Below are 14,534 nucleotides of genomic sequence, written 5' to 3'. Positions count from 1 at the left end.
CATCAGCTGTGTTTGGACAGCAGCTGTTTATATCACTTCCATAAACTGTATGTGCTGGTAATACTTTATAATGACTTCCATTATTCCGTCATTAACATTATTCTTTTGTCTCAGGTCATACTTTATTTTAAGGCCAAATTCTCGCCATCTAACTAATTAACTATTAACTTGCTTCGATAAACTCCTAATTACTGCCTAGTAACCCTGTGACAAGCTTTTTGTGTGGTACTCAATATTATGCTGCAAAATCTGCTGATTGAAATGAATTTTATATTGAACCTGGAATATTCCTTAAGTCTTGGCTCTTATTCGCACTAAAGTGCATAAAGAATGACTGTGTATTGCCATTCTCTAATCATTTTTATATGGAGAGTAAAGTGCATATACAGAGGAGCATCAGTGGCCTAAGGCACTGTAGAGGAAACCCACTTACGCCATTTACTTACTCTGGCAGCTGTGCCCATCAGCTGTTACACCAAGATAAAAAAAAAAAATCACTGTGGTTATGCAATACCTGAATCTTACACCAGCCTCCCTGTCCTCCAATAATTCCTCTATATATTTGTACTGTTTATTATTGGTATTAAGTTTCGTTGTTGTTGTTTTTCACAATGTAAAAGAATACACTTTTCAGTCTCCTTTATAAACATCATGTCTGATTGCATATTCTGCCTAAATTAGTAAATGTCTTGAAATAAATAATGCGTACAAAATTACCTGCTACAAAAGTTCTGTTGACCTTAGGTCTGGGTCAGCACTACCTGCCATGTTATTTCAGGGAAACACTTGGAAAAACAATCGAGCAATAGCAGTGTGAAGCAGAACCAGCCATAAATTCTTATAATTCAGCGATATGTCAGTGTAACCAACAGGTTTTATTAAGTTACTTTTCACATTTAAAACTTGGAAAGTTTTAAATGCACCAGCTGCTTGCCAAACAAATGTTGAGGTGCTTATTAAGAGGAAGAGAGTTTTTAAATGTCTGTGGTTTGTTTAAGTTGTGAGTTATAAGCTGCTTGCTGGTTTGTGTCAAACAGAAAAAGGGGGATGCTGGGGAAAGATCAGGTTGCTGTAAGATGCCTTGGAGCACCAGCAAGGCCTGAATGGTTTTTGTCAATGAAATATAAAGCTATAAATAATACTGGTCCTGGAGATGGAGAGAGACGGAAATAGGATGCAATAAAATGGAATTCAGTATGTCAACGATGAATGAACTGTTAAAACTACTTGAGTTTCCGTTTTTTTATTTGTAGTCTGCTTTAACATAGGGCTGCATATTTTTCTAAATTTTGTAAGTTCTGAGGTCAGTACTCCTGTGTGTGCATGCAAAGAGAGGAGAGCGGGAGAAAGAAAACATGCTTTCCATAAATAATATCATTTGTTGACAGAAATAATTTGTCATTTATCATATTGATGGTCACATTTGTTTGCTTGGTCAATGTCTTGTACGTTTTAAGTTTCAGTTTTAGTTTCAGGTTTTTTTTTTTTTTTGTAGTCTGTAGAGATCTTTGAAATAACTCAAAAAAGATTAAATGATATGGAACTGTAATGTGGTTGACAGACCTGGAATAACCAACCAGAATCAAACATTCAACAGCCTTGTGGTATGTATGGTTTCCTGTTTCTGCCAAATAAAGATAAAAAAAAAGGTTATTGCAACTTTTTTTCTCGCAGTTCTGACTTTTTTCTCAGAATTGCGTGATACAAACTCACAGTTCTGACCTTTTCTCAGAAATGTGAGATGAACTCGCAACTGCAAGTTATAAGTAAGAATGGCATGATCTGAACTCGCAATTCTGAGTTATAAAGTTAGCTATGATATGAATTCATTTCTTTTTTTTTTTTTCAGAATTGCCTGATTGTGAGAAATCAAGTCAGAATTGTGAGATAAAAACTCTGAATTCTGAATTGTGAGTTTTTTCACAGTTGTGTGTTTATACCTTGCGATGCAGACTTTTTTAAATGCAATTCTGCAATTCAATTTTTTTCTCAAAATTGTGAGATACAAACTCGCAATTGTTATAAAGTTATAAAGTCCAATTTTGAGAGGAACAAAAGACTGATATGTTCTCAGAATTGTGGGTTTGTCTCATAAATCTGACTTAACACCTGTGTGTTATAAAGTCAGAATTGCGAGATATAAACTCAACTTTATATCTCATAATTGCGAGTTCTCACAATTCTGAGAAAAAAAGTCAAAATTCTGAGTTTATATCTCAATTCTGATATATACAATTCTGACCTTTTTTCTCAAAATTGTGACTTTATTTCTTAGAATTGCAAGTTTATATCTTGCAGTTCTGATTTTCTGAGTTTATATGGAATTCTGACTGAGTCAGAATTGCGAGATGTAAATTCCCAATTGCAATAAATGAAATAATCATCACCATTAAAATGTCCATGCTTAAAATACTGAATTTATTTACTTTTTAATTTAAAGTTTTCTCTGTCTGCTGGTCTGTTGTATCATTCCATATAATTCAAATAACTTAATTCTAGATTGTGTGATGGCAGTTCAATTTTGTTATGGTGATATTCCTACCACTGTACCTGACTTCACCTGGTCCCTACTATACATGATGTACCCCATCCCTTCTGCTTTAAAATTTACTGAATTCATCAGCTGTAACATGTTCCCAGCGGTCCTGCCATTTATAAATGGTAATTCCTAAAGGGATAAAGAGAATCCAGCTTGGGCAGTTTGAGGATTCATCGAATGACACTGACTGGAATATCAATGTTCTTACTACACGCAGAGCAGATGTCAGTGCCAATTTGTCCACAGCTTTTAGAGCAGTGGTTTTTAACTCCAGTCACACTTTTGTATGCCTTATTTTACATGCCTTATTTAACACACTTGATTCAGGTCATCACCTCGTTAGAAGAGAGCTCCATGAACTCAAATGATTCTGTCAGTTAAGAGAGACATACAAAATGTGCAGAATAGTAAGTCCCCAGGACCAAAGTTGAAAAGAACTGTTTTACATGCCTCTCAACTGCTTTGCCGTAGGTTTAACCTTATCATAGACTAGTGGTTTTCATGTTCCTGGAGCAGCCAGCAATGCACATTTTGCATGTCTCTTTAATCAAACTCACCTCATTCAGGTTAATGAAGCTCCTAACACAGGTTCAGGAGGTGACTAATCATTCAGTTCTGTCCGTCATCACTATGAGCCTATATAATCAGCAGTTATTGCGCCATTCCAGCAACACTTCTTCTGGCATCCCTCCACCTCCCCATTTTGTCCTGTATTTCTGTTATTTTCCCTCTATGCAGTACTGCAATGGGGGAGTTGAACTTGGAGCTCAAGCCGAGCCTCAGCTTCGATCCTTCTGTTGAGGACAGCCAGGCAAGTTTGTTTACTATTAACCATCAGGACTGGATGGGCAGGGGAACTTGTGAATTAGCTCATTACTAGAAACCCTAAGACCTGAAATGTGAAAAAAGGGAGACATTCAAAATAGACACTTTTGGTGGGCTCCAGGAAGATAGACACAACTTACTCTTCAGAAGTTAAAGGGATAGTTCAACCAAAATTAAAAATTCATCATTTACTCATCCTCCTGTTGCTCCAAACCCATAAAACTTTGGTTAATCTTCAAAACATGAACTAAGGTATTTTAATGAACATTTTTTAAAGGGGTGCTATTAAGCTTTTTCGCTTTTTTTCCGCTCCAAAGGGAGATATTTCATTTTTTTAAAAATCTCTTTTCAAAAACTACGACGAACGGCTCCTTTGGACTACAGCGTTTGTTTTCTGCATGCAATGATGTCATAATGCAGTCCATTAGAATATCCCACCTACGGAAATTCGAATTGTTGGGGGGTGGGTAGGGACAAGGTGAGGAATTTGCCTACCTTTAGCGATGTTATAAACACAAGGATTGATTAGAGTGGCCGCTTCAGAGCAGTAACGTGCCACAGATGTGTGCAGTACAGGGGGTCGAAACACATACCGAAGCTGCAATCTACCCCAGTTGTCGCCTCGGAGCTGTAATGCACCACAGACGTGTGCAGTGTGTGTTAAGAGATTAATTCATCATACAGTGTAGATAGCTTCACTTATAATGCAAGTGTTTTTTAAAATGCCTAAACTTGCACTAGAATAGGCTAGGCTAATCAATGATATGTTCTTTGATAATGTTAGGCTGCTTTTAGCCTTATGCTGGAGCTGATTTTGGGCAATGAAACTAAGTACGTAAATAATGAAATAAATTAGCACGATAATATCATGTATCGGCGATCTGGCAGGCTGACGATAGGACCTAACACTACTGTAGCGAATTATTTAGTCACACTCCATGCATCCTAGGTGTATATGACTTCCTTCTTTCAGATGAATGCAAGTTGTATTAAAATTTATCCTGGCACTCCCAAGCTTTAGAACGATATAGACGGGTGTTTCTCTTCATCAGTCCAAAACAAGTCCAATAATGTGCATCCATCCATAATAAAAAGTGCCTCACACAGCTCCGGGGTGGTCAATAAAGGCCTCTTGTAACGAAATGATGCATTTTTGTGAGAAAAATATTCATATTTAAAATGTAAGAATCACTTCAATCTAGCTTGCACTAACAGTTGTCCACGGAAATTGCTTCTTTGACAAGGGGCGTGGCAGTACCAAAACACCGTCTAAGCTGTTCGCCAATTGCAATGCATTGGGAGAACTAACCAATCAAACAGAGATGGGAAGTAACCAAGTACAAATACTTCGTTACTGTACTTAAGTAGATTTTTCTGGTATCAGTACTTGAATTCATTATTTATTTTTCTGACTACTTTTAACTTTTACTCCTTACATTTTTACACAAATATCTGTACTTTCTAGTTCTTACATTTTCAAAACAGGCTCGTTACTTCAGTTTTTATTTTGTGGGTCACCATTCGATAACAAATCTCTAAATCATGAATCGGTTAGTCTGTTCTGGCAGCACGATTCGGCTCACGTGCGCTCTGCACATTACGAAACACATTTCGTTTTTCGGAAGGCTTGCCTTCATTAAACCCGGAACTAATTGAGCCATTTGTGCCAGGCTGGGAGAAATGTATTGTAATAATGTAAATTATGTTAAACATAATGTGTTTTTAGAACCACCAAGCATGCATGTTCTAGTACACCCGCAAAACAAAATCAAGACTTCGTAAAAGAACATAATAGGATCCCTTTACTAAAATGAAAGGTTTCCGTCACTCTGTTGAAATATTAGAAAACAGTGAAAATCCAAAAGGGTCATAAAGGCGTTGTAAAACAAATCTATGTGAATTGAGTGGTTTAAGCCAAGTATTATGAGGAGATATGATCACTTTATTATATGATGAACAGATTTTATGTTGGCTTTTATCAAGTGTGCTGCACAGAGGTCATGTTAACAGAAAATTGTCCGTCACTGACAGAATTTTTTTTATCAGTGATGCTCCAGTGTGGCAGCAGAGCACTGGATCCAGAACAAAAATGAAACTGTCATGAATGTTTTGATTACGCACACGCGAGTACCTAGAAGCTACAGCGATCTATCACGCCACATTAAAGAGCGCCAAAACAGTATTTATTGCTTGAATTTCCTAATGAAATGGACAGAATTTAAAATCTGAGACTTTGTTTCATATCAGAACTAACACAAAGCATAGCCTATTGTGATTTATTGGATGGGAGGTGCACTATTATTCATTCATCAACTGAAAACAGCTTAGGCCAAAAGATCGATTGAGATTTCCAAATCGGTTCATATTGGTTCATAAAAATGAAAATATATTAAAATCGCTGTCACTGTGGTGTTGAACATGAAAAGTTACGGAGTCTCATCTGTTAATCTGTTCTCTTCCAAATAAATGCATAAGCCTATATCGTCCTGTAGGTTCATAATTAAAAATGAAAATGTGAACAAAAATAAAAGCAGATAAATGTGTTTTTATAATTAAAATATGAAAATGACAGGTAATAATAGATTATGACAAATTTTTATGATCCTGTCCGTCGAAATGACGGACAATGTCAAAGTCTAACGGAGTCTCTGGTGCCGAGAAGGGTATAACTGCAGCCTGGAGATCTCCAAATGGGGCCGGAAGCTCCAAAAAGGGGTGGGAGCTCCAAAATAGGGCGTGGCTTCCTCTCATTGACAGACAGGCACATGACACACATGCACAATTTTTTCCCCCAATCCACTTCAGTGCAAACTCTGCCCCACAGCTCATTCTAAAGGTTTTATTGGTTGTGTCAATCACAGTGTTGATCTCCTACAATATGCTACACAAATGCTAACCCCTAAATCTACCCCACACCTGACCTTAACCTTAACCAGTTATTGAACGGTGGGATTGGCACTGAATAGGCTCCACTTTTCTATAGTGGAAGGAAGTGGAGATGCATTGTCCATCTTTTTTTTTTCAGTCTATGGCTTTTATTCACACATCAACATACATAGAGTGCATTGCATATGGTAAACACAAAACAGTATATGGGGTGCTTTATGTCAGTCATTGTTTAGATGTAAATACTGAATCTTAGAGTTGGGTGGATTCTGAATGGCTGCCATTGTTTCTATCGTCCATTAGCTAGACAAAAAAAAAAAAGATTCCTCTTTCATTATTATTATGAATGTGATGTGGACTTTGAAATAGCGAGCAAATGGCGAAGTCACCATCACAGCTATAACAATACCGGTAAAAAGGAACAGTATTGTTGGATTCAACAATATAGCTGGAATTGTTTTTTTGTTTAATATATTTTTTTTTCTAGTTGATTAACGTTAAAACGTTGACAGCCAATAAAAATCAACCTGACTTGACCGTTTAAAGTGGCAGATCGCAAAACTTCACTGTGTGCTTATAATAAACAAATTTATTGTTCATCATGTGTACGCTATATAGTCTAATTATCTTTGTAGTTATCATTTTAGTTATTTTTCTTGGTGTGAATGGGCCTGTAATTTCCCAACACTTTCTGTAATTTCCCATGAAAGTTATTTTTAAGGCACCCAATGTCACATCAAGCCTTTTTCAGATGATTGTCCTGCTGTGAAATGAGACAGAGTATAATGTCAATGTGTCTGTCAGTCTTTCACTCAACATGTAATTTTTGTTTTGATTTGTGTCTGTGTTATGGAATAGAGATAATTATTGCAATTTTGAATTCTGTCTGTCACCTCCAAATGTCAAAATGGAGGATTTTGCTAATGACACAAACATTAATCAAGAAATATTCTGTTTTCTGGTGCCTCCTAATGTTTTTGCTCCTAAAATGCAGTTAACTGACAAATTTAATTTCCTTTCTAAAAAGACAAAACGGATAAACTTAAATATTTTTCTGCTCTGTGGTTCTCCTTATGACCATATGGCACCTCACAGTTTGCTGGACAAACACTTGTCGTATTTGTGCTTCTAGAGACAGCTGTGTCCACACATAGACACAGACCATCATGTTTTTTTTCTCTCCTGATGTGCAGCCGTGGATCTCAGGTTGCTATTTGGATGTGTAGTTGTCACTCTCCATGTGGTTCCCTTTGCCCTTCTCCTCCAAGTAAACACAGCATCAGTGCTCCAGTCTTAAAAGGTCTGGTCATGGGCTGAACGCTGTGGGAAACCTAAGATTGTTTATCATGGCTGCCTTTTAAGAGCAGAGGCTGGCAGCCGTGGGCCTTTTTCTTGTAAACACATGACGTGGGGTTGTAACATGGTGAAACGAAACTGTAATAAATCCCTCTTCTATATGTGTAAATATGCCATGACATAGTGACAACGGCACAGTACTGCAAAAGGGAGAATTAGCTTACGCAGGGTTTGGTTTATGTTTGAAAAGTGTTGCAACTCATAAATGATGCCTACATGAAGCTGATTTGTTAGGGGGAAATGTGTGGTAAAGTAAGCATCATCTGATATATTGATATTCCTCTTCACTGCTTAGTACATTCTTCCATACTAAGCTCAGGATGACCATATTAGGAGCCAAATGAAACAATGCGGTTTATTCCTTTGTTTAAACTTCATTTAATTTATTAGAAAAACACTAGATGGTAATTTGTGAACCCCTTACATGTAATGGATGCCTCAATTTATTTTAGCTGCTCTGAGTAAAAAAAAAAAAACACTGAAAAAATAACATAAATTATAGATTACAACTGGCTCATTTGTTAACGTCTAAATGAATTTATTTTATTTAAGACAACTATGATATTTAAAAGGGTTTAATCGGATACCCATTTTCCACAAGTTGATATGATTCTTAATGAAAAGTCTATAACATGCTTTGGTTAAAATTTCTCAGTGGGTGTGTAAAAACATCTTTTTTACCTTGTCAAAATCAGCTCTTTTCATAGCAACCCCTTTTGATGAATGTTTCTTTAAATGCTAATGAGCTCTGCTCACCCCGCCCCTCTCTTCTGTGGGGTGACAAGCCGTGCTCTGAGAGACTGTTTACTTTAGCCGCAAAACTTGCTAACTAGCACATTATTAGGAAAGGCGATTTGCAAAGATGCATAAAAAAAACCCTTATACTTCTGCTGTACGTGAAGCTGGATCACATAATCCTCTGTATCTTCCGTGGCTCAGATGTCGGGAATAAATGCTGTTTTCATTATTACAACCATCAATACAACACCTCAATTGCTTAGGAAACATTCTTGTCTACGTCCCTGCTTTGGCGTCGAAACAATGGCAGTCGGACTGTTACAGCTCACTCAGGGCAGGTATAAGGTAAGACGGTGGTGTCAGTCAACTATAGTGGGAGCGTCCTGGCTCTGTGTGATGTCACACAGACAAGAAGCTGAGAATGCCATCATTTGAAAAAGGGGATATTATTTTTAGGGATTAAATAATAACCACTGGATAGATTTTTATCATTATAGGATGGATGTGTACACACACTGCCAACACACATTTATGTTCAAACAACATGTAAAAGTGGATTTTGCATCCGATGACCCCTTTAAAGGGATAGTTCACCCGAAAATCTAAATTCTATCATTTAATCATTTACTCACCCTCATGTTGTTCCAAACCTCATGCTTTTTTTTCTTCTGTTAAACACTAAAGAAATTTTTGTTTGAAGAATATTAGTAAGCAAACAATTAACAGTAGCCACTGACGTCCATTGTATTTTTTTTTTTTTCATATTTTGACATTTCCAAGTCAAGACTACCTTCAGCTGTTTGGTTATCAACATTCTTAAAATATCTTCTTTTGTTTAGTTTTACATCGAAGGTTTAGATCGGGTAGAAACAGCTTACAGTTTTTTTGTATTAAAAATCACAAGAATGAGAATAAGCACAAAAAGCCTCCAGCCTGTGACATGACAACCTACTTGTAACTATTAACTGTTTCTGTATATGAATCACTTTGTAAACATAAAATAATTGAAATGTCAGCTGGTGAACTGGAGGACACAATGATACAGTAATGAAACACATTTGTTTGTATTTTCTTTGAAACCAGTTTTTGTTTGACAGGAAACTAGTTGAGGTGCTGATGACATGAAATAAAATTATTAAATGGCAAGATATAATAGTGGTATTTTTTGTTTGCTGTAGAAAGTGTTAGTGTGCAGTTGAGCTATTTCCTACCTAAGCTTTTTCTATCCTATTAAAACCAATTTTGTTGTAATAAAATAATGTCTTTAGGATGAATTAGTGATATTAAAAAATATTTTTGACAGTAAAACCAGATAAATTAGATGTTACAATTTTAGGTTTATAGTCATTGCTTTGTGAAGGTTTAAAATATAATTTAAAGGCTGATATTACAACTGCAATATCAAAACTTTTTTCAATCTAATTTACTTTCTGAAATTGGCATACTCAAATTATACTCGGCTTTAAGTACAATTCAGCCCATTTTGGACTTGTACTCAAACTCCATTGGTTAAGGACTTGGTCTCAACTCGGATTTAACAAAAGTGGACTCGGATCCAACACTAGAGTGAATTAATATGAAATTGCCACCTCGTAAAATGGTAATAATAACAATCTCCTCATGCGATTAGGGTTGATCCAAAAGCTAATAAAAGCAGAATTCTTTGACATTTCTATAATGGTTGACTCATAGATGCATCTGAGTGTTTGTAGTACAGCTCAGGTTGTTTTTTTTTTCTGTTTTATTTTAAGGTTTTATTAAGAAGGCCCGAAAGATGGCGAAAGAGCCACTCTGGTCCCTTTCCTCAACTCTTTCTATTATTTATGCTTTTAAAATGTGTTTGTGATGTTTGAGTGTGAGGATGCTCTAGAGGAATGTTTCCTGTGGTCCTCACTGCCAAGTGCCCTCAAGTTATCTTCTGGGCTTGCAACTATGCTGTAAAAATATATTTTTTTGAAATTGTAAATAAAACAAAGATTATTGTATCTTTGCAGAGGACGAAGGGTCTTATCTAGCGAAACGATTGGTCATTTTCGAAACAAACTGACAATTTATATACTTTTTAACCTCAAATGCTCATCTTGTCTCTTCTCTGCGAAGGCCATGTGTACTCTGTGCAATCTCTGTCAATACAGTTGGGGTATGTCGAAAAACTCGCATCTTGTTTTCTTCTTCAACTTCAAAATCGTCCTGCGTTGCCTACATCGTTTTACCTTTTTTTGGCAAAGGGCATTTGTTTTGTTTTTTTTGCATCTTCACTTTGTAAACCCTGGGTCTGTTCTTCTGCAGCGATGTTGGATGTCGTTGGATGACCCCCCAGCATACTGTCATTAGCTTTAGGTTTACACATTCAGCACTTTGACTGTGCATTGCAATAAATGGTTTGGTAAAATTAGCAAGTTATTTAAGACCTCTTCAGGTAAAAACAAGCAAACAAACAAACAAAAACAAAGATCACAACTAAAAATGGGATTATTTAAATTAATTTCTTTTAGTGTGAGTTTAGACAGAGCTACTTTTACCACTACTACTGATGCTAAAAATAATAACAGTAATCACATTGGTGTTATAATAAACTGAGCTGTCAGGGGCCAGTCTGCCTACAGCACATTAATTAAAGTCCTCATCATGCTGTTTTGCTGCTCTGAAGAATAAATGAGCTCCTGCAAAACTGATTGCAGCAAGGGGCCCATAAACAGGATCAAAATCCTTTGAGGTATATGGCAATATTTTAATGAGTGCTTTCAAAACTTTAATGTGCGCTTTGCATACATTTGTACTCTGAAAGATGTGGTCAGTTCATGCCATTGTTCTTCATTCCAGTGATCATACAAGCATATACGTAAGAAGGGGGACAATTAGAGAGAAAATATTTCCTCGGAGAAAGAATATTTCAGTCACATTATTGGACTCAGTTAAACATTTCTCCTGGTGGATGGTGTGTTGCTATGGCATTGAGCTATGACATTCTAGTCACACACATACACAAACTCCCAGTGCTGCTCGAAACCATCATTGCGTTCATAAATGCGTGACAGGATTACATAATGATTCAGGCTCTCTCCCAGGATATTGCAGAGACTAATCTTGTGGAAGAGTGGAAGTCTGTAAATAACAGTTTTGCACTCTGTCAGTGAAGTTCATCTACTGTACACAAACCTCTGTTTGATTCTTTAAATAGTAGTTGGCACTAAACATCACAAATATTGACACACAAACAGTAATCGATAAGATTTATGTAACATTCATTATTTTAAAACATTTTAAATACATTCTTGGTCTGTTATCTCTAATCATTTCACCCCCACAGAAGAGCACTACATATCATTTTATGCCACAGTGGGTATTCATTTCATTCCATGCTTTCACACAATTTCTAGTCCAAGGTCAAAAACACTGTGTTGTGTGCCTGCCTGCGAAATCCACTGCTCAGTTTGTGGCTCATTCTCAAGAACGAAGAGATGAAATGAATGAATAAGCACGCTGTGTTGGTTTGGAGTATCATTCAGAGTGCTTCATGTTCAGTATTGTTTTCTGTCGTTATGGGCTCCTAATGGTAAATTCCCTTTCAACACAAGTCCTGCCATCCATACGTCTTCGGATTATGAGATTGACAATCAGTCAGAACAAACATCTTTTATGGCTATGAGGACCCTCAGCTGAGTGGTACTGGGAAATGAGGTGGGGGGTGGGGGGTGTCATGTGTCATTTATGGGTAGGTTGGAAAAACAAGTTGAAGGGACTGTGTGAACACCAGTGATGTTCTCTGAATAAATTCAGGAGCGACAGACAGTGCCAGAGGCTTACAGAGGTAAATATTGCAGAAAGAAGAAGAAATTCATATGCATGAAATTGATCAAATAGGGCAGTAAATGTTAAAAAAAGATTTTGCTGTTTTGCAAGGAATCCTGAAAAATGTACAATGGTTTCCACAAAAATATTAAGCAGCACAATTTTTTTCAACACTGATGGAAAAAAATAGAAATGTTTCTTGAGCACCAAATCAACATATTAGAATAATTTCTGAAGGATCATGTGACACTGAAGACTGAAGTAATGACTGGTTTGAATAAATTACTGTTATTATGGAATAAATTACATTTTTAAATAATATTAACATTTTATTTGAAATCATATTTCACAGTATTACCCTTTTCTGTATTTTTAATCAAATAAATGCAGGTGAGCATAAGAGACTTTTTTTCAGAAAAATCTTTCTAATCACAAACTTTTGAACCATGGTGTTATACACTACAAACAGTATAACCATGGTATATAATGTGTATATGCAGTTGAAGTCAAAAGTTTACATACACCTGCAAAATGTTAATTATTTTTCCAAAATAAGAGGAATCATACAAAATGTTATTTTTTATTTAGAAGTGACCTGATCAGGGTAGATCAGGGTAAATTCAACTTATTTTGTCTTCTGGAAAACATGTTAGTATCTTCTGTAGCATCTGAAGGGCAGTACTAAATAAAAAAAAAAAAAAATAAAAAAAAAAAAAAAAAAGATATTTTGTCAAAATAAGAAAAATGTACACATCTTCATTCTGTTCAAAGGTTTACACCCCTGGCTCTTAATGTATTGTGTTTCCTTCTGGAGCATCAGTGAGCGTTTGAACCTTCAGTAATGGTTGCATATGAGTGCCTCAGTTGTCCTCAGTGTGAAAAGATGTGTCTCAAAATCATACAGTAATTGTTGGAAAGGGTTCAAATACACAAAATGCTGAAAACCAAAGAATCTGTAGGACCTAAAGGATTTTTCTGAAGAACAGCAGGCACTTTAACTGTTCAGGACAAACAAGGGACTTATGAACATCTATCACTAAACAAAAAAACACAGCTGTTGATCATTCAGGTAACAACACAGTATTAAGAATCAAGTCTATGTAAACTTTTGAACAGGGTCATCTTTATAAATCCAACTATTATTTTCTATTGGGGACTATATGTAAACATCTTTTATGTGAAATTCAGGTCAGTACTAAATAAAAAATAACATGGATTTTGTATGATCCCCCTTATTTTGGAAATATAATTAACATTTTGTAGATTCTGCAAGGTGTATGTGAACTTTTAACCTCAACTGTATATATAGTGGTATGGCTGTAGGAGTACCCAATTATATATATATTATATATCAATGCCCCCACTATATTCCCATTTTATATGCTTATCTTGTGAATGGACTAATAACAATACGACACACACCTGCTCTATTGTTCTGCTGACCATATCTCACCTGCTGTGTTGTTTGTTTCACCAGCTGCAGGGAGGTTTGTTCCCTTTGCCACCTCTGAGGAATAAGTCACGCTGCCTTACACAAGATTTTGGACTTGATGCATTGCTACGGAAGCCACCTAGCCAATCAACAGCCTCCCTGAGGGCACCAATCCTAACAAACTTCGAAATCAGATCTGTCACTCTATTACATTAGGCACAGATCTAGCAGCGATTTCAGTTTGGCATATGTCTCACAGTACCCATGGAATTTGAATTATTCATGCCTGGCACCACTGGGAAAATAATAAACTTCTACCAAACATGACGTACGCTAATGAACTGATGGCACGATTAAATGAGTCATGCTTGTAACAGACATGAAGATTGGACACTTAATTTATTTAGTGACATTTGGTGGTAAAATATTTGTATTCATGTGTCAGAGCCTTTCGTAATTACATACAATCCATCATTTCAGCTGCAGCTACATGAACAGTTTATGAAAACAAAGGTGAAAAATGCATTTGTTTGACAATAAAACTCCTGCTATAATCAAACTACTTCTATTCTGAGGGAAAATGAAAGCTGGTATGGTGTAAAAATTGGGTCAAATCTGTAAACAGAGGTTTGGATTGCCAGGCTAACAGAAATCACTGTTTTGTTCCAAACTTTAATGGTTTTAAAAGCAATGAATTCTTAATGGAGTGCTGTTTTAGCATGAGACTGAATATTTGTCAGGTTTATGCATGGTCAGAGAGAGAAAGAGAGAGAATAAAAGACCGAGATGATTATAGCTGGTGCTGTATGGCTTTTAAAGCATGTGGGCACAGATAGAGTTTAAGCTTGACATCACGCAACCAAGAAGCGCTATCGAAGACAAATGAGGATGAAGCTAACAAACTAATATGGAAACAAATGTCTCATCTCTCTTTTCCCCCGCACATCCTGCTTCTCTGTGCCTTCA

The sequence above is a fragment of the Labeo rohita genome, chromosome 1 (assembly GCF_022985175.1).
Source record: "Labeo rohita strain BAU-BD-2019 chromosome 1, IGBB_LRoh.1.0, whole genome shotgun sequence".
NCBI lineage: Eukaryota > Metazoa > Chordata > Actinopteri > Cypriniformes > Cyprinidae > Labeo > Labeo rohita.
Note: the sequence above shows the minus strand (reverse complement) of the source record.